At 46.3% G+C, this 19,550-nt stretch overlaps 1 protein-coding gene across 2 annotated transcripts in view; it reads right to left on the bottom strand.

Annotated features, from left to right (window-relative positions):
* Positions 1-7,400: 7,400 nt before the first annotated feature.
* The window catches only part of RAD51B (RAD51 paralog B), a 428,405-nt gene continuing 416,255 nt past the window's right edge, over positions 7,401-19,550 (bottom strand). Inside the window, exon 14 of one of the 2 annotated variants that reach the window (XR_008745483.1) lies at positions 7,401-7,695. The gene's annotated coding sequence lies outside the window, so the exon portion shown is untranslated. The remainder of the gene's footprint in view (positions 7,696-19,550) is intronic. The other variant, XR_008745484.1, reaches the window with a different exon arrangement.

Below are 19,550 nucleotides of genomic sequence, written 5' to 3'. Positions count from 1 at the left end.
CAACCATGTGGCTGCACAGCCTTCATCCAGACCCACAGCATCTCCTGTAATGCTGATCTTTGTCTCCACACCAGGAAAGGTCTCCTTCGCCCACCATACCCTCCTCTGCTTGAGACTGGGGCCCCAAAGCAGCAGTGCTGGTGGTGGGAATCAAACCCGACCTCCCTGGCCCCTGGGTGTTCCTGTCCTCCCTCACGCCCATTCAGAAATTGTTAATCATCCTGAGCTGCTTACTGGTTTTGTGATCTTAAGCAGGGCTTGAACTCAGCTTTCTAGAGGTGAAAGCACAATGTCTTACTGTAACTCATTTTACCAACCAACACTATCCTGAGCCTAACAATATTTTAATCACAAAATCCAACCTCAAAACCCACAGCATTTTCAGTTACTGTATTTCATCACCACACAGCTGAAAACAACTTTTTTTTTTTTCAACCACCCTTGTTTTTCTAAAGTGAATCACAAACCATGGAACTTAAGAGATGGAAAAGACCCAGAGACAAATTCTCACTAACCCTGGTGTATATACGGAATAATATAATTAGAGTGAAAAGCATTTCTCTAGAGTCACAGGGGTATAACAGTGTTACAGGAGTCACCTTCCCCTTCATTAAGCCAGATAGGCCATCTTAAACCAGCCAAAAAGCCTTGCTGCCTGTGAATATTGTTGGTGGTGCCTATCAGTCAGTTCTTTTTTAATTAGCCCAAGAAATGGAGCCCTTACCTTTTCCCCAGAAGGCAATTTGGCACTGTCATAGATTTTACCATTACACTTTATGTCCTAGTAAGTGGTCTGCTGTTCACTTTCCTGCTGTTCTTGGCTGTGGCCCCTTGAATCACACCAAGGAATAATTAACAATAAGGTAACTGGGTCCCAGCAGATTTGCTCACCAGAAAAATGTTAACCATCAAGAGTGCTCTGTGCAGCACCCATGAACAGTGTTCACCTCGTCCCAGGAAGACTGGTCTGTATTAGTCACTCCAGTTAATTGGCAAGAAAACCAGGACATCTGAATTTAAAGGCTACAGGATAGCCAAAGGAGAAAGCCTGATCTTCAGGCTCTCACTCCCAAGCCATAGCCACCTTTCTTCCCATGGTGTTTACGCTCTGGTAGAATCAATGGGTATTTCACAACCTGACAAGGTGTTTACAGTTGCAAGCCTCTTGCCTACAGATGTGCTGGGATAATGGCTCCTGGTATGTGTTTGGTACTTGGACTGATGAAGAGGCTGGAAGAACAGCCTCAGGCCTGGAGGGCTGGCCTCACTGGCCAGGTTTCACTGACACCAAAGGAAATCTGAATTCCTCCAGATTTAAAGTCGTCCATCCAACAGCAGAAGTCTGGCCCTCAAGTCCAGCTGATGCTTAGGTAAAACACAAACATAAGCACTGATGTGTCAGCTCTGTGTAAAAACTTGGTGAGGGAAGTGATGGAAAGCATCCCAGGTGATCAGTGGTGTCCAAGGGGAAGCCAGGTACAGGCTGGTCCTTGCATTAGGCATTGCCCAGGGCTGGTACCAGAAGTGGTGGTGGCTGTGCCTGGGGCTACCCTGGTGGGGCCAACCCAGAGCTTTCCCACTGCCCCTCTCTGAGGGTCCCTGGAGGGTGGGACAGGTCTATACGGAGCAAGTGGTGCAATCAGGCTCCCCAGGGGAGCTGATTATCTTCCCTCGGGTCTGGGAGGGAGGGACACCTTTTGTGTCTTGATCAGCATCATGCATCTTCTTATATGGGGGTTTGCAGAATTACAGTTCATAAAACCTCCCCCAGCCCCTTTCCTGAAAGCTACACCCACATTTTTCTCATGAGTGATTCACTGTTAAAACAAAATGTTTCTCCAGCTAGAGTTTTTCTATGTTATGTATTAGAAACAGCTGAACAACTGCCTTAATATCAGGCTTCTCGGGCGATGGTGAGAGCATGTCTGACTGTGCCAGTGTACACGAACTTGCACATGTGTGTACATATGCTTCATCTATTTTTAATTTGATTTTCTCTTTTGCCCTTTCCACTCCTTTTCCTTTCATTTTCTTCTATTTGTTTTTTGTTTGGCCCTCTCCCCATCTCTTCTGCGTGTGTGAAAAGCAGATCCACAAACAATTGCAGTCATCTTTCAAAAAGATGGTATGAAGAGCAATATAAAATGACCTCATCTGTTCCTTCATGGATAAACAGAAAAAGATGATGGAGTTCTTTTATACGATACAAAAAAAGAGAGTTAAACCAGATAATTTATAATTAAACAAAGGAAAACATTAGATGAAATGACAAGAAAAGCATCCTTGGGCTGTCAGATTGAAGAATAATTCGTTTCCCAAGGACAGTGGCTGAACTGGGCAGTTTGCACATGATCTTTTTGGGAGTGATAATGCTGCTCTGTCCCCAGAGTGAGGTGTGTCTTCATCGCTTTGATGTGTGCAACTCCTAGCTCAGCAACACGGGAAGCCACGGGGCAAAGATGTCAGAAATGGTAAGAGGTTTCCTGAGGTGATAAAAAGGCCACCTGTGAGGTTGTTGTGAAGGAAAATTCCAATGACTGCATGCAATATTTGGAAGAAACAAACAAGAGGGTTGAGGTTAAGACACGTTCACATGTGAAGGTTGCTCGCCTTTCGGTTGTTATCCCCCACTTGAGGGTCCTCTGTAGATCTGAGACATTTGGCCCCTTTTCAAAAATTACACTTTGGGGTTGAAATGAAGCATGCAGAAGTGGAAAAAAATGCATAGGTTTAGGCAAGTGTCCTGCAAGAAAAGCCAGATAGGTTGGGGAAGTGGTAAAGGTAAGGAGATCTGCTCTGGGAAACTAACCCACAGCGCAGCAGCCGTTTAGCCCGAAGGAGCATGGCACCGGCCTTGCGACACGATGCTGAGGCAGGGCACGTCTCTGTTCACCCCCTACCTCTGCCATTCCCCAGCCACTCGGGGGCTGCCGGCTGTCCTGGAGCGGCAGAGGCTTGGTGGGTGCAGGGAAGGGTGTACCTGCCACCACATCCTGACCCCGACTGCACAGCTCTCACGTATGCACCAGGGTGGGAAAACAGACTTAATCAGCCATGGCTGGGAGTGCTTTGTCTGCAGGCTGTGCAGGGCAGGAGCAGCCCTTCTCCACCTTCTGTTGGGCCCTGAGCAGCTGCTGAAGGCGATTAAGAACTCAACAGGCTGAACAGGTAGGGTGAGCGTGGCAGCAGAGCAAGTTCCCCTCACACTCCACCACCCACGGCACCCAGGCTAAAGTCTCTACTAGAATGGAAGTGTAAGTGTTAGGTGTGGTATATGAGTTATGCATGAAAAGTTTAATGTGTTCAAGGGTACCGCCACAACTAACAGCTAACAGAAATGAATGAGCCTTGGGGTGAGCCCAAGCCAGCTTCCACTCCAGTCAATAGAGGTATGGTCTTTTGGCTTCAGTGGGAACAGGATGAGGTCCTTCATGGCCAGCCAAGGAGAGATTAATCTAATGATGTAATGGTGCTTGTAACTGCCTGTTCAGCCTTAATTCAGCTCTTTTGTGAGCATGCATCATGGCACAGTCTGTAATTACGTGATCACATACTACTTGCTCTGCAAGACACCTGCATCATTTGAAGCACAGGATGGGAGGTAAGGGCAGAAGGGCTCTCTCCAGCCCCCATGGCATCACCCTGCGTCCTGGGGCACCACTCTGCAACAGCCTTCCTGTGGGGTCTTGGGCAAGAAAGCACTGTAATACGCGCGTGGCAGGGCCTGAGTTAAGGTTTCACCACAAACATAAAGTCAGGCTTTTTCTAAATATAGAGGCTTGGTTTTGCAACCTTACTGAGCTCTGAGCTCTATGTAAGGGGTAGTCAACAGCAATGATGGCTTTAGGTTTAAACTGCCTATACAGTCTATCAGCATCCTCTCTGCGGGAGGTATGAAAATCCCTTGGCTTGCCTGTCAAGGTGTGGTGGCATACCTGTCTGCGGGCAGCAGTAGACCGGATTGCTGTTGGCAGCACTATCAGTTAAAACAAAAGGGTTTGTATCTCCCTGATCTGATACCACAGGCTTGCTCTGCTTCTGGCCATCTTTCCAATCTCACCTTCTGCTTCATTTAGTGTGCTCCAGAGGCTCTGCCACCCTGCCTTCCAGCATCCCCTAAACTAAAAGGCTGGCTGAAGACCTTTATGCCCACTGAAAAACGGGAGGCTTGAATGGAGGAAGAATATGGAAGGAAATTCTGAAGCAGTGAAAAATGGAAGAGGGGGGAACAGAGTGAACTTAGAAGGAAAAGGACATGTGTGGCCTTGGTAGTGACAGGAAGCACAGGGAGAGAAGCAAGGGAGTAAAGGAGCTGCAAAGGATCTAGAGGGTCAGAGGAACGGGAACATCCAGAGCAGAAAGAAAAGGTTAGGGCATGAGAGTAACAAGCAGGAAAAACAGATGAAAGAAAACAAAACAGAGAAAACAAAGAAAATAGCTCAATTAGGAGGTGAAAGCAGGAAAACCACACAACACAACACCAACAAGAAAGGCTTCAGATGCATTCCTCCTGCTCGGTCTCTTGGGACCTATACCTTGCTTCATCTCTGCACCCCAGAGAGTCATCCCACCAGGTCTTGGCGTTGCCCTGTGGGGACTGACCAGGAAGGGACAAGGCGTGATGGCTACAGGATACTGCAGCCAAGCCACTGACCCTGCTCCCAGCGGGGCGCCTTGGCCTCTCTGGCACGCCCTTCGCAACGCAGCAGCCCTTAATCCACTGCTCTTCTACTGGTGTTTGTACCACTTGTCAGTCATTGCAACTCAGTCACTTGTGGACTGGGATGCCTTAGCAGGAGAGGCAGTAAATACGCACACTGAGGGGCAGTATCCTGACTTGGTGCTGAGAGCTCCAAAAGACAAATACTTTGATGTATAAAATGAACACACATGTTGCAAAAACTGAGTTTGGTCTCCTGCAAGGGTGGCTGGGCTAGGAAGTATGTCAAAAGAGCATCTTCCCCCTCGGTGAATCTTATCTGGGCCTAAGTTTTGTCTAGTGCAGGAATGCAGTGATCCCATGAGCATCAGTGGGCTGACACTGGTGTAGAGCTGGTGCGTGTGGCTGGTGAAATAGGTCAGAGCTGTGTACCTGGAGGTGCAGCTGCTGAGTTCACTGATAAACAGGAGCTTTTGCAGCTGTTTCCTCCAGTGAGCCCTGCAGAGCTCCCCAGCTTGCTGAGGGTGAGCCGCACTGCTCCAGGCATGGCTCTGGGCTGGGGGCTGATCAGGTTTCCTTTAACACCTCCCTCTGCCTGGACAAGCATTTTCCACAGGTCTTTAACAGAAAAATGCTGGTTTTGTTGACGTTCCACGTTTCCTGTGGGTAAAAGCAAGATGAAGCACTATGTTCTGGTATTGTAGGGACTGCATCAAAATATTTCAGTTTGTTGAATAGAATAAAGCAGCTGAGGACATGGTGTGGCAATAGTGGTGACCACTGATCAGCCGCTTGATTTCACACCCTATTTTTTATACTGAAGTGCAAGATACTGTGATTATTATTCTAATCCCAAGTGGGTACTTGACTTTGTAAAATCTTTCCATCGGAGATGTGAAATGAAGTGTTGTCCTTGGAGCCACGTTAATGCCCAAAGCTGGGTCTGCTCTGCCATCACATGGAGGGTAATTCTGCGCATTGTGCTGCTGGTGTCCAGCATATTGCTTTGGGATTTCTGGAGTCCTGCAAGCTGCTAATAAACAACCCATTTCTTTCCTACGGCTGGATCCCTTTCCTTCACACAGCAGTGCCGGTGCAGTCCACCCCACACCCATCACACCTAATCCCTTCTTGGAAGCAAATATTGAAAGAGAAAATAAAACAACACAGCACATGAAATGAGGAAGAATGAAAAGTAACGCCCAAGGAGCTTGGCGGAGCCTCGCATCCCCCATGTGAGGAACCAGGCTGCTGACTTCCAGCATCCCAGGTGATGTAATTGTTAGTTTAACTGCTGTACACACCTCTGTGTGCTGATGAGCGGAGCAGGCAGGGGCAAGTAGCCGCACAGGCAGCTCTAGAAGCCGCTAACAAGTAATGCACCTTGGGGTGTGTGTGGAGCTATCACCACGCGGTCTCTGTGCCCCTTTGATGCTGGGAAGGAATGCTCTGCTTTCTGAACCAAAGGTACTCCGGTTTGCCCGTGGGCTATGCGGAAATACAAGAAGGTGGAAGCAAGAAGCAACTTGTTCCATCAGGGAGGAAAAGCAGTCTGAAGTTTGTAGTGATTATATTGCACGGTACACCTTTAAACAAGGTGGCCTGAGCGCTTGCAATGCTTAAACCCCGACTTTCTGGGTTGTTTGTTGCCCTGGCATACTGTACTGGCCGTAGCAGTTAGCTTTTGCCCCTGTGCCTTGCAGCAGGTTCTAACAAGATTATTGGGTTCTTGTCTGAAATCCCACTGTGGTTTTTTTCAGTCTTGTGAGGTGCTGTGTTTCTCTCCAGCGGTCTCTCCGAGGCACGACCAGGGAAACTGTTCCTGTTTGTGTACCTGTGACGGATGTAGCAGCCACTTTTACTACACGTGAGGCGTAGGGGTTTTTTGTTCCTTCCTTCTCCAACACTTTCTGGGTAATGTTTTCCGTGTTTGGTCTTAAGCCACAGTCCTTTTCTCAGAAAACTTAACAGAGTCACCCCAGCTATATTTCCATGGGTAGGTGGGTGTGTTTATACACACACACATGTGTTAAAAATATCCTGCTTAATTCAGGTACTCTTAGAATATTCCATTACCTGGGTATTAGTGTAGTTAAGCCGAGCAGCAGTTCAAAATGGGTCTTCACCATCTATGCATATGCTGTCCGAAAGGGGTTTAACCTTTTGTCCAGCCCTGGCTGGCAGGTCCTGGTGGTTTGAGGGGACTCAGCCTAAAGAGTTCCCTCAAGAGGGACACGATGAGATGGCTGCTGCTCCCAGCCTGGTCCCCCCCACCACGGAGAGGGAGCTCTGGGCTGGGCTGCAGCTGCCGCTGCCTGCAAGGTGGGGGAGATGCTGGCCTGCGGTGACTAGCCCTGGGACAGAGAGGACATTGACTATCGATTACTGCTCCTGCAGACAAATTTACATATAAAAGCCGAACGTGAGAGATAACTAACAGATAACCCTACCCATTTTCCAAGTGCTGGAAAGCCTGACTGCCTTCTTTATACAAACACAGGTTTAAATACCATTCACCTGGGGGTGTGGATGAGTTTCTCTTGGTTGGGAATCCATGGAAATGACTTTTAACCCCCAGCGTTTTAATAGGTTGCCCAATGAATTTTTGCAATTAGGATGCATATTTATAGCGGAATGATCCCTAGGGTTCATTAAATACCGTAATAAGGACTTTCGGAAAGTGGCCAGATAGCCTCATCCTCCAAGCTATATTAAGAAAGGCCAAAGTGTTACAACAAAATATGTTAAAGTTGGTTTTATTTATTTTGTTTTTCTTTTAACTAGCATTGAATTATTTAGCTTGTTCTCTAAGGGATTATTGTTTCATGTCCCTTCTCAGCATTTGAGATCTGAAGAGTCCCACGAAATAGCCTCTGCAGGCAGCAGCCAGTTAACCCTTTTGTATTCCCATTGGAGACCTGCAGCTCTGGAGTGCTTCTTTCCTTCCCAGGCTCCACAACATTGCAGGCAGTGGTGGATTTCAAGCACGGGTCTGCACTGAAAAATGATTATGTACAAATACATATGGCAAGGTCCTGGAAAATTTAAGAGGGTGAAATCAACAGCAGGCCACACAAATTTAATTAAAGTCCATAGAGATTAACTCTGGAAAGCAGTATGAATTAAAAAAATTGCAAGTTTTATGAAGCTACAAAATGCTATATATGGCTTATGGTGTGTTAGCAAAGTTAGGGTTGAACCAGTGTACAGTAAAGAAAAAACAAAACAAAACAATTTCTGGTGTTCAAGAAAGAAAAGATTCTGCAGTTCATTACATGGCTTGTCTGTGTACTGGTGCTGCAGGGCTAGGAGAAATAAAAAGTAATAAAATCTGACTTTGTCTCTAATACCACTGGATCCAAAGCTAAACATGCAAGGGTGCAGTTTTGTTTTGTAAGACAGTACCATTTTTCCACAGCCTTTTCTCAGTCAAATAAACACACTTTCAGAGTGAGGCGTAGGATTTTACAGTTCCCTTTTCAGTGGCATTTTATTTCAGAAATCTTTCAGTGTCTACAACATATCTGGGGAGGCTTGTGTATCGCTAACGGCAGAGATGGAAAAGAGCTAATTAGTCATCTAACCTTTCCCCAGGCCAGTAACACGCTGCACCCTGCTTGCATCTCCTGGTGCTCGACACATGACACGGCATGTCCCAGGGGAGCGGCGGGCACCACAAATCGCCTGCCCGCCACGTCCTCCCATAAGTTACCCACTGCCACTGCCACGCCACCTGCTTCAGGCAGTGGGGAAAAACCTTGTGGGTACCCCCAGCCCCATGGGGCTTGGCAGGCAGCGGTGCAGGATGGGCATCCTGAATGCTGGGCTGGCATTTTTGTGTTTTAACTGGGAAATAAAGCTCTTGAGGTCCAGGTTTGCCTCCTCTGGGAGGTTTTGCTGTTTTCTGGGAAGGTGCTCTCTGCTGGAGGGTGTGCAGGATTTGCTGAGTGAAATGGGGAACAGGCCAGTGCTGGAGGCCGACTCAGCAGCCATGGCACGGTGGGGCATCCCCGGTGGCCAGGCTTCCCCTTTGCTGCCTGCCGGGTAGCGGTGTGGGGCATGAGCGGGGCCCCGTCCCAGCCGCCTTACTGGAATGCGTGCGAGGAGATACCCCTTCAGTCTGGATAAACCACCAAGCTGCAAAGATTTTTAAAAATTTAGCTGGTTTGACCGAGACTTTATGGATGAGAGAAACAGGCTGGCGAATTACCAGAAGCTGCTGCGTGTCATGGTGTCCACTGTGTCCTGCTGGGGCCAGGCCACCAGCTGCCCTGCCCGGCTCACGGGGATTGCAGCAGTTTCACTTCCATGCCCGCCCAGGGCAAAATGTCCATAAGCACAAGAACACAAAGTAACGGTTTGGGGGAAAAAAAAAAAAAAAAGAAGAAGAAAAAAGAGAGACATGTCACAAGTATTTCATAATTCAGAAAAGATTTACCAGCAGAGGCTACAACTGACCGAAAATAGACAGGTTCTGACAAGGATTTGGCGTGAAAGGAACCTGGAGCCTTGACGTCCTTGGGTAGTCGGTGAAGATGGACTCCAGAAGGGTGCCTAGGTTTGAAGGGGACAGGAGGACTGCTGGTGTTTCATTACAAATCCTTGGAGGGTCCAGCCCCGCGCCCCACATGGGAGCCCTGCCTCTGCGGCAGGTTTGCAGACCTGCCCGACCCCCCTCACTGAGCTGCCCTTTGCTCTCTCACGGCCCTGTCCCGAGTGGTCCTGGAGGTCACAGCTCGGAGCTTGCTGCTGCCACCTTCCCCTGGGCCCCTTTGTGCCCGGGGACAGCAGTGTGGCACGCTGGCTAGTGCCTGAGGGGTATAGCCAGGGGCACAGGGACCTGCCTGTCTGGAGCGACCAGCATCCAACACAGGAGTCCCAGCCCTGTGGGAGAGCCGGACGCAGGGCAGGGGCTGCCATCATTTTACTTCAGTTCCACCTGTGATTTTCTGCATTAGGCTTGACTGCCGTCAGCCTTTTCCCATCCATACAAACCACCATGCATACGTACACAAAGTCTTATTAAGAAAGGATTGGTCTGAATGTTGACACATGTTTTGGGGGAGGGAAACCTTCTTTTAGCTGAACTCCTTCATCCACCTCTAGTGCCTTCTCTGCCCCAAAGAAAGGGCCATTCTCATTCACTTCTTTCACTGCAGTTAATTAGTAAGTCCAAGCCAGCCCGTCCTCGGGAGCTGGTAGTTCCCTTAATCTCTCTGTTGCTAGGGCATGCCGACATGCTCCACTGGTACCAGTTCCAGCGTGATGTGGGGGATTGTGGAAAGAAAGGGGAAAGGGCTGATCAAACAGAGTCTGATAAAAAAAAAAGGGGGGGGGGGGGGAAAGAAGCTCTTTTTGATGAGGCTGAGAAGTTCACAATGGGGGAAAGCACAGAGTGAATGATAAGTCCTAAAGGAGCTCATTAAATTGAGGCAAGCTGAGCGGAGTTATCTTATTTCACTCCCTTTCTCCTGCCACCCCTGTGATGGAGAACTCTTTTATCAAAGTGGGGGGGCAGGATCACTTCCTTACAAAATGTTTGATAAAAAGAAATGTATAATTGTTTTCCTGAGAGTTTTTGTAAATCAACCCTTTAAACATTTGTAAAGCAAGCTGGAACCTCGGTGAAGGGTGCTGCCTGACAGAAGTGTAAGGCTGCAGGTGAGAGGTCCTATAGCCCATTTACCATTTCTTTCTCAGCTCATCAAGCCTCCTGAGAAATAGCAAGATTAAAGTTAAGTAAGACACGTGGACCTTAGGGATGATAAAACCAAATCTGAATGTAAACGTAAAATGTTTGCCTTGGAAATGGGGTTACTTGCTTTATTTGATCTGCACCAGCCTTTACAACACCAGAGCAACCATATGACTCGAAAAGATGCATCCATCCAAATGGAGTGCTGCCTAGCAAAACCTCACACAGTTCTTTCCTTGGGTTCTCTGAGAAGTGCCTTTCCTCAGCCAGTGCTTGCTGCTTCAGGAGAACAGGGATCCCACCACAGCATGTATCAGTAAGCACAGATACCTTGAAGAGCTAGAGAATACAAGAGGCTACTGGCTGATAGGGAAGCCTCTTAGAAGGTCTGTGTCCAGCAGAAGAAACCAGAGTAGGGCTTAATCCCTCACTGGCAATGAGGACAGTGGCAGAATACAGTAACTGACAGTGCATTTTTTTCCTTTAATCTGAAAATTAGCCAGATTGCTTATCAGAGCTGTATTTTGAGAGTTCACATGAATGATAGATCCCAAAGCAGAAGCAAGCACCCCCATGCATGCACTTGCTGATGAGAGTCATGAGGTGCCCTCACTTTGATGTGAGGCTTCTCTTCTTGTGGGGACAGAAAGGGGTGGCATGACTACAGTCGTGCCGGCCAGCCCAGCTCTGGGCAGTGGTGGCAAACAACACGTTTTCACTGGAAAACTCTGCCAGCTTTAGCTAGAAAATTTCCACAGATTCTTGCTGGTTTCACTTGGTGCTTTCCTCCATAGGCCCTAAAGGAGGCTGCTTTTTTGGAAAGCCACCTCACAGTCCTTATTAAAAAGCAGTCCATTACTGTAAATGATTATGTTAACTTCCCTCACCTGGAGGTCTTTCTCCCCACCTTAATACCTTGCTCTGGGCAAGAATTCCCCTCTTGCTGTCCAGGTGAGGCACATGGACTGCTCACTTCTACTGCAAGGGATAAAGCTTGCTATTTGCAAAGATAAGGCCAGCCTTTAAATGTGCAAATAAGTTTTATTAATCTCTCCTTCTACTTCTAGTAGTTTCCCCTCCCCTCCAGCTATAGGAGCACACAGGGACCCTTTCTGCATGGAGAGCACCAGATTTTCCACATGGCAGCTCAGCCTGAGTACAGCTTTACTGTTCTAATCTCTTTCAGGTATCAGCCCATCCTTCTGCAGGCTGTTGTAAGACAACCCTTTTTTTGTCTAGGGATTCCCTGTGAAGAGGGATCAGGTGTTTGGCATCTAGCACATCCCCCACTCTCATTTCTCCATCCTCCAGTCTTTCTATCACAGCTTTTGCCAGCAGGACCGTAGCCAAAGGTACGATGAGACATGGTGGGGTGGGGGGATGTCACAGTTGTCCCTTACTTTGCCTGGCTGAGCCATGTGAGCAAAAAGGCTGGTTTTACTAATATAATCTGAATCAGTAAATGCATTAGTCACTTAAACCTAGCTTTAGATAGTGCGATGTACTGGTAGGGAGAAACTTCGTTTGCTAGGGGCCTTTCACTTTCAATAATGTAGGTCGTCATATATTCCTCTGTGTGTGGGTGTGTAAATGGTAGCATGCTGCCCCTTCGTTCACCCCACCCATCTCCACTGATTCAAGGTCTCATGCAGAACAGGCAAATGCAAGTTCAGTGAGGCTTTGTTTGCCTAATGTGATATGGATTTGTAAAAAACAGATGGAGAGATAGGCCATTGTAGTCTTCTGGCAGAAGAGATCTCATCTGTTACCCTGCACCGCTATCTGGTTTAATATCATTTTATACCCATTTTGTACCTGGTGTTAACAGTGGTAACGTGCAGGATAGTGGAGGACTTGTCTGTTGTTGGGGGGATTTAATGCCTCCCCCCCCCCCCCCCCCTTTGCCAGCTTGACAACACACCTCTCTCCCTTCTTCCCAAGCACAGTGATTTTTGACAAGTAGTCTCCAATGAGTCCTTATAAAAACTGGAAATGTCTCTGTCACGCTGTCTTGCATTTTAGATGTGATACATTATGAGCTGCTGTGCATCAGTGTCTTTACACATGGGTCACACGTGATTTATGCGGATTGACATGGGGAAGAAGTAAGACAAGACAAAAAAGATCCAGTGGCTAAAAGCACAACAAATTCTGACCAGAAGGCATGTTAAGAGTGGCTGAACAGGGGGATATTGTGCTATTGGTGCTATTTGCACAGGCTGAGAAGGAAAGGCTATTTTTCTACCATGGAAAATTGTCATTCTAAGGTTAGACAACAGCTCTGTTAGAGGAGACCAACACAGCCCTTATGGTTTGCTCCTTGTAGTGTTAACCTCTAACAGACAACCCATATACTGCAGTTTATCAGCAAGGTATTCTGTAACTTGCTTTATGATCTGGGTCATTTCTTTGGTTTAGCAGCAGTTAGCAGCAGTGAACACGTCCCAGTCTAGGGTCTAGGAGGTGCCCGGGGGCTCAGGCTTAACTAAAACTCATGCAAAGCTGTCTTCTCTCTGACAACTGGCTGACACTGCAAAACACAGGAACCCTAAACCCAAAAGCAGCAGAATGGGAAGGAAGGCGACTCACAGCTAGGCAAGGGGCCAGCTTTCTCTGCGTTTTCCTTTGAGTCTCCATTTCTGGAAGTCCCTGTTTGCCTGGCCTTACTATCAACTGATGTTTTAGCTGTTCATTTATGGTTAATCATAGCTAAAGGGAACCGAAGTGCTATCTGAAATTCGCTTCCTCTTGGGCAACAGAAAAACTGTCTAAACTCCTTCCCCTTTTGGCTGCTTACGCTGCTTTTTTGAAAGAGCACCATTATAGCAGCGTAGCACTGCTGGATGTACAGCAGTGCTGGTACAGCTTTGGCTTCCTCAGGGAGCAAGCTTTTGAGTATCTTTACTGATGAGAAGAGTATGTGATGAGAGAAGGTGAGCTAGAGTTCCTGTGCAGGCAGGAGTTTAGTATGATTACGTTACACGTGAATTTTGAGTTTTTCATACGTATGAAAACAAAACCATGTTTCCCACTCCATCAGCCTAGTCTGTTCTGCCTTCAAGCTTGGCAGGCCAGCTGAGAGGGAAGCCAGCCAAAAAAGGACCCAAATGAGAAATGAGAAAAGATGCTTTTCTAACGAGCATTTGAGATGAACTTGAAGAATACTTCTGGCTATAAACATTTCTAGCATTTCTAGTGCTTGAGACCGTGTAAAATTCAGATCTGGGTTGGAAGATTTTGTGATTTGCACCCATCACTTATGGTAAGGACAGGAGGTTAGACAAAAACTGACCAGCAGAGACTGAATGTTCCCAGGTGGAGCCTAACAGTCGGTAAGAGGTGGAAACAGGTCAGGCTTCTGATCTTTCCAAGACCAAGATAAACAAGCGGTGATTCTTTTAAAGCCACTTAGTACTTAAAGGCATGTAATTTTGGACCTTGGGCAAGTGAGAAGTTTTAATTGTGTAGAAGGCACCTTGCAGAGAACAGCAATGAGCATCGGCTATCCAAAAAACAGGAGAGTTCATAGGAGATGTAACACTAGATCAGCTGGGAGAAATCACCAGCTCTTCTTTGATCGCAGCCTCAGGGCAAAAAGCATGCAGAAGCTGGGCTAGATACGTGAGCACAAAATCACAAAGGTCAAGCAGCAAAATGGGATCCAATTAGCAAGAGGCTTTAAAGTAACAAGTAGTTTTTCCATCACTACTTTAGCAGTAAGACGAAGAAGACCCAGGTGACTGCAAATGTGCTCTCCAGTGGGCCAGAAGGGCTGGAGGCTAGCATGGCCAGAGTCCCAGGGTGTTTTGTACCTTTTTTGCGTTTGTTGTCGCTTCAGACAGATATTACAATCAATGTCAATGACAGAGGGGGGTGAGATCACAAAACTAGAACAAAGACTAGATCAGAAGATACTTCAGATAGTGTTCAAGAAGTCAGTTGGGCCAGATGAGTTTTATCCTAGGGTATTTGCTCCAGCCAGTTATTTAACCACAAAAGCTCTAGGCGTAACCTTGCCTAGCTTCTGGGATGTTACGGAGCGCAAAGATCATACTTGGAAGCCTGGAAAAGTGTAGACGTAGTTCCTGTCTTTAAAAGGGAAAAAAGGAGGAGCCAGGGATTACAGATTGTTCAGTTTAACTTCAATTCCCGGAAAAATACTGGAACAAACAATCAAACTTTGGTAAGCACCTAAAACAAAACAGAGAGATGAATAATGGCCAGCATAGACTTGTAAAACAAAAATTGTGTAAAACGGGTCAAATTTCCTTTCAATACAGACTAAAAATACTTGTTGATAAGGGAAAAGCAATAGTAGTCCTATATTTTGATGGTGGTGAGGCTTTCGTTACAGTGTAACATGTAATTCCTGAGCAAATTAATCAAGGGGACCTGTGGTAGACGGAGCTGGTCTAGGATGATGCAATATTGATTGGAAAATTGCATAGCAAGAATAGTTATTAGTTATACTTCAAAAAGGGAAAAGTGGATCAAGAAGAGTGCTTGGGAGTCCATACTGGTTCAGTCTGATTGAAGGGTACTATGGACAATGGAGTAGGGAATATCATATTCTTGGCTACCACAAAGCTGGAAGGGGACTGTGGGTATACTGAAATATAAAGCTACGATTAAAAAGTATTTAGACAAATGGTCTTAAAAATAGGATTAATTTCAGTAAGGACAGTTCTCAGTTTCTATACACGGGCATCACCAGGAGTGATTTTTTATATAGGCTGTTGAATTTTTGCCCAAGTAGCAACTCTGCATAAAAAGGTCTGAGAGTTGCTCCCGGTCAAAATCCAAAAATGAGGTAATTTCTAATTGAAGAAGGGCAAATGCCCTCCTAGATGTGTGCATAGGCATGTACCCTACAAATAATCCCTCTGCTCATTTCTCTGTGAGGCTGCAAGGTCCAGAAGACAGCTGGGGAATAATCACAAATCTTGAAATCCAGAGCTAGGAGGGAAGAATGAATAAACTGACTTTCTGTAGTCTGAAGAAGACAAAGGGAGATAGGGTTACCACTGTCAAATATGTGAAAGGTGCCTGGGAAGAAAAGGGGAATAAATTGTTCTCTGTATCCATGACGGATAGGACAAGTAGTGAGCTTAAATCACAGAAAAGGAGACTGAGGTTGGATGTTAGAAGAAGGCAAGCAGTAAGGACAATGACACACAGAAATATCTGAAGAGGGTGTGGAATCACCATCCTGCATTTAGGAAGAGGTTAGACAAGCATTTGCCAAGAGTGACATAAGTATAATGATCCTGCCTTGGGACAGGAGTCTTGACTAAGTGATCTTCTGAGATCCCTTCCAGCCGTACAAATCTCTGATTCTCTCCTGGCTGCTAGAGAAAGCAAGGCTGACGTTGTGGAGCACTGCAAGTGCTCCATGTTTGTGGTTTGTAATGTTCTCATTTGTGAGTGAGAGCCAAGAGCACACCTGCAGGAGCTGTGTGCGCTGCTTTCTAGTTTGAAGGAAAGAGGTTGTAGCAGCAGGTGAAGTCACCAAAGACTGACACCCCCTTGGATTATGAGAATATAGTCCTGCGTGTTGTATTTCACATTTAAATGTCTCTGGTCTTTACATGGTGGTGATATGTGACACTAATCTTGAAAGCATTGATCAGTATGAAACAGTCTGTTATGCTGAAACTCTGTCACTCTGCCTGTTCCTAGGATGAGATGCTAATTGCAGCCTCCTATAGAGCCAAGCAGAGCTGGCTGTCCTGCTCTATATAATTCAAGACTGCTTGCTTCCATTTTGGTGGGAACCAGAGGCCAGTTCAGCCCGCAGCCCTGGCACCGGTGACACAGACTGGCACTAGCGATGTTATAACTGCTGCAGTCTCCGTTAGAAGTTGGGGAATAGAAATGTGAGCAATTGGATTTTATCTGGAGTCCCCGCAGGCCATTAGGGACAGAGCTTGCTAAAGATTATTTTCTGCAAGCACTTCCAGAAGTTTGTGTTTCTCTAGGAATTCAGTGGAAGATAAGTGGAAAAGGGTACAAGCAGGAAAGACAGAAATACTCTTTTTTTTTTTCCTCCAGTTTCTAAAGACAGCTTCTACAAACATCAGTATATAAATAGAAAAAAAAGAGAAGGCTTATTTTAAAGAGGTGGCTAACCCAATGTCCCTTGAAAAAAATAGCAGAGAGCAAACACTGAGTCCTTTAACTCTGTGTCATAATTTATAGCAGGTTTCCAATTGTGAAATCTCTCAGTGATGTGGGACAGATGTTATGGTGAGGAAAAATAAAACAAACAGACAACGGGATGGGAAACGCAGAGAAGATGAAATGAGACCGTGTTGTAATCCTTATGGGAAATGTCTATATGGCTTCCAAAATCCTGTGCTGGTGAGCAATTAGGAAGCTAGACGAGCTATATAAACAGAGCCACTAGAGGTCTGTAACCGTTCCCATGCAGTTTCCACCGTGAGCGGGTCTCAAGGGCAGCTTTGGGGAGGGGACTCTTTCTGCCCACCATCTTCTAAACGATCCCTTTAATACTCTGTCCAGAGCTATTTGCGTAAGAAATGCACACAAATGGAGGTTTTCCAGTGCTTTTCCTGTTCCTATGGCAGTAGATCAAAGGCAATAACAATACAGAGTTAATTAATTCAGGAGAAGGAATTCCCACTTGCAGCGGTCTTAACCCAGCTGTGGAGGGAAGGTGTCAATCATAAGGGCAAAGGTGTGAAAACTGGCATGGATTTGTGGGTTGTTGGGTTTGGGGTATTTTTTCCCCACTAAAGAGTTCAGGAGGGGAGTTAAACAGTAAATGTCACCTGAGCTGCAGAAAAATGTTAGGAAAAATCTCTTCACTGAAAGGGTTCTCAAGCATTGGAACAGGCTGCCCAGGGAGGTGGTGGAATCACCATCCCTGGAGGTGTTTAAAAGTGATATTTAAAAATCAGATGCGGTGCTTGGGGACATGGTTTGGTGATGGACTTGGCAGTCCTGGGTTAATGGTTGGATTTCATGATCTCAAAGGTCTTTTCCAACCTAAATGAATCTATGATTCTAAAAATAGGGGCTTATATACAACCAACAATTTATAAGTGTGCATGAACCACCCAGCGCAAGAAACCTGGGCAAAAACTAGGCCTACAGTCTTGTAAAAAGAAACTTCTCTGAGGGAATTGTATTTCCCCATGCAGGTCAAGTTTGGACAATGTCTCTCTCAGCCTTATTCTGAGTGCCCATCCCCACATCAAAGACCAGTGGCACCCTCAAAAGCAGTAAAACCTGCCAAAGGGAAAGTTGGGGTGGATCTCATCTCCATCTGCCTTCCAACTTTGTGTAAATCACAGGAGCAGAGGGGATGAAATGATTGGGAAGAACCAAGGATTATTGACTTATACACAGAGGAGTGCAGACAAGATCCTTGGACAACGCTAACAACAAATAAATAAAGAAATGCCTTTTGGGAGACAAAGCAGGGGCTAAGGGGCTGGCCATCAGGGCACCTGGGCTTTCTAGAATGCCTTAAGGACCAGAAGGGAAGAAAAGAGAGCAAGTCTGCTGATTTTACTTGAGCTAGAAGTTACCATGATAGTAATCTGATGCCAGCCTAGAATGGGAGGTCTTAAAGAGTCCACCAGAGAATGAAAAAGTGGAAAAAATGACTACTTGCCCATCAAAAATATATTGTCCCTGAGTGGAAATGGTATAGGAGAAGGGCCCCTACATGAAGCAAAATATGGCGGTATTCTGCTGATGTTAAATGAATTAATTTATTTCGATACAAATGTCCTAAAATAATGTTTCACTCAGTGGCAAAACTCCTGCTGCCTTCTCCTTAAACAGCTGCAGAATATTAAACGTGAAATCAGTTTAAGAATCAGTTATCCTTTTGCACTGTATGCCCTTTGTTTTCCGTTCATATGCAGCTCACCTAACTTGGCCTGCATTTCTTTCTCAGCATGGGGGAAGTGACCCACACAGTCCCTTGTGTGATTTCTGCAAGTGTGCTCCCAACAGACAGCACCGAGACACCAGAACTCTGCTGAAGCTGATTTTACAGAAAACACGTTGAACCCTGTGGCCAGTATGCAGTTTGGTGTAAGGCACTGAATACTTCCATGGTTGGAACTGCCTACCTGAAATTGCAATGCAGGCATTTTTGCCTTGGCCAAAACAAGGACATGGGGCTTATACGCAGTTAGGGCAAGCTGTTGATTTGTCTACTGCTCTGTAAAATAGGCATTAATTAGAAAAATCAGATAAAAAGGGACTCAGATCTGATGGCCTTGTCTGCTGCAGGCACATGAATCATATTTGCAGAAATCCACTGCATAAATTGATTTAGGAATTGTTTCCTACCTGCAGCCTGTCTCGTCTTTGAACTCCAACTGACACAATCCCAAACACAGAACTTTAAGGCTCTGATATACAAGGGATATTTAGATTACAGCACCTTACAGCCAATCTTGTGGGTTTTAGCTGGACTCATGCACCGCACATGGTAAACATTCTTACCTACACAGAGAGCTCTGTGTGTCCATTCATTCAGACACACCATCATCTGTGCCCACGCCAACCCATGTGCATGTGCTTGTGGTTTCTCATCATATATGTTTTCACTGAACGAGGAAGGTGAGGAAGAATGGTCCCTTTCATTTCTAGGAAGGCCCTGAACCCTCATGTTGTGTATAGATCTGGAGAAAGGAAGTGCTACCATTTGGAGGAGAGTTTAGGGGCTCTGAAGATGATGGCCTCTTCATGCTGGCATAATTTAATTTCTCTGTTTACTGGATATTGCCCCATTAAACCACTTGCAGCACTGTCAGGGACAGGCTATATAAGGTTTAATTACACTCCCTTATGAAACTTGGTAGAAAAACTCTTGACACCTTCAGACTTGTTTTGGGGGGTTTATCATCTATCATGTGTTCTAATGTTTCCTTGGGAGTTATATTTTCCATGGTCTTTTGCAAGAGTGCAGTCCCTTTGCTGCATTACAAGGGCTTTCTCATACCCTGCGGGGTCAGACCCCAGAACTGGTCAGTCTGGTCTTCCACCAAGTATTCCCTTGGGCTGTAGGGGCTGGCAGAAGAACCGGCCAAAGGCCCAGCTGAGGCTAGAGCCAGCCTGTCACGCAGAGCTGGTGTGCGTCACTGGGCAGCACAAAGCACCATCAGGTAGGACCTGTATGCTGTAACAGAGCGATGGGGTCTCAGCCCCAAGGCA

The sequence above is a fragment of the Falco peregrinus genome, chromosome 1, assembly GCF_023634155.1.
Source record: "Falco peregrinus isolate bFalPer1 chromosome 1, bFalPer1.pri, whole genome shotgun sequence".
NCBI lineage: Eukaryota > Metazoa > Chordata > Aves > Falconiformes > Falconidae > Falco > Falco peregrinus.
The sequence above is the reverse complement of the archived record's forward strand: the minus strand, read 5'-3'. Positions and strand labels throughout refer to the sequence as shown.